The sequence below is a fragment of the Belonocnema kinseyi genome, chromosome 10 (genome assembly GCF_010883055.1).
Source record: "Belonocnema kinseyi isolate 2016_QV_RU_SX_M_011 chromosome 10, B_treatae_v1, whole genome shotgun sequence".
Lineage (NCBI taxonomy): Eukaryota > Metazoa > Arthropoda > Insecta > Hymenoptera > Cynipidae > Belonocnema > Belonocnema kinseyi.
The window spans coordinates 83,261,423-83,263,310 of NC_046666.1; positions in this window are offsets into that span (position 1 = coordinate 83,261,423).

Consider the following 1,888-nt stretch of genomic DNA (forward strand, 5'->3'; position numbering starts at 1 on the left):
TGTTTCACCTTAAAATCCGTTTGTACATTTTGTATATTTGTGCTATAATTATTATCCATAGCTGGTTCAATTTAATGCCAGATTAAGCAAATCTGCAAATACAGCTTGTTCGATCTTTTAGATCTTTTAGGTTTTAAATTAGAAACAGTTAAATTCATTCAAAAAATACGAATTTTCAACGAAATACCTAAATTCTCAACTAAGAAAAAGTAATTTCAAAAACAAACAGTTGAATATTCAGTTAAAAAAATTAATGAAAAACAGAAGATTTTTTAACAAAAGAAACTAATTTTGAACTAATTGTAAGATTACGAATCTTTTACAAATAAAATGAATTTTAAAGAAATTAGTTCAACTTTCAACCAACAAGTTGAATTTTCAACAAAATACTTGAATTCTCAACTAAAACAAGTTAGTTTTCAACCAAACAGTTCAATTTTTAACCAAATAGTTAAATTTTCATTTAAAAAATTGAGTTTTAACCCAGAATATAGATTTTCAACAAAAGAGATGAATTATGAAGAAAGTCGTTTCACTTTCAACCAAAGAGTGGAATTTTCAATCAAAGAATATCAATTTTTTACAAAAAACGCAATAGTTGATATTTCAGCCAAAGAAGATTTTAAATTATAATTTAATAAAAGATTAATTTTTAACCAAAATAAGATTTTTTAATAAAATAGTTCAATTTTTAACAAACGATGAATTTTCAACTAAGATTAAGAATCTTCAACCGAAACAATGAATTTTGAAGAAAGTAGTTCAACTTTTAACCAAAAAGTTGAATTTACAATCTAAGAAGATGATTTTTTAACGAAAAATCTAATATTTGATATTACAAACAAAAAAAGATTTTCTTTTAAATTAGAAACAGTTAAATTCATTCAAAAAATACGAATTTTTAAAAAAATACTTAAATTCTCAACTAAGAAAAAGTAATTTCAAAAACAAACAGTTGAATATTCAGTTAAAAAAATTAATGAAAAAAAAAAGAAGATTTTTCAACAAAAGAAATTAATTTTGAACTAATTGTAAGATTACGAATCTTTTACAAGTAAAATGAATTTTAAAGAAATTAGTTCAACTTTTAACCAACAAGTTGAATTTTCAACAAAATACTTGAATTCTCAACTAAAACAAATCTAAAAGATCGAACTAGCTGTTCGAAATAGACGAGTGTTCATCAATATAGTTGATTTTGCTACCCAAAAAAATATGACTTTTTAGGAAAATGTAGATAAAATCTACAAAAGTAAAAAATTAATCTGGAAAATTCCGGGTTTTCGTCTAAACTCTAAGGTACTTCTTGGTGTTCAAAAATCTGGGCTATAGTTCCCGGTTTTCCCAGTCAGTGACCACCCGACTTGAAGTTGTACATTTCTTTAATTTTTTGTCACTTAAAATATGTGGTTGACTTTCTTTTTTTAAGTCAAATATTTAGGGGTTAATGTTGATAATCCAACGATTTTTCGATCGCACCTGGTGTGATAATTCTGAAAAAAAGAACCTGAAAACAATGATGAGGAGAGTGGAGCTGAAAGGTAAACATAGAAACATAACCTAGAATTTCTTGAGGTATTTGCAGATTTGCTTAATCTGGCATTAAATTGAACCAGCTATGGATAATAATTATAACACAAATATACAAAATGTACAAAAGGATTTTAAGGTGAAACACTGGACAGTTAAAAACAAACGAAATTGACTCATTTATCTGTCAGATTGTATCTGTCACAAAATTGCTTGCTTCGGGATTGAACAGTAAAATACCAACAATCTCAATTCTAAATCTGCCTGAGTTGAAGCCGATATCAGGTTGTGTGTGTGCGATACACCTACGATGGCCACGCGACGCACACATGTTAAGGGTTGAGGGCCACTTTCATTT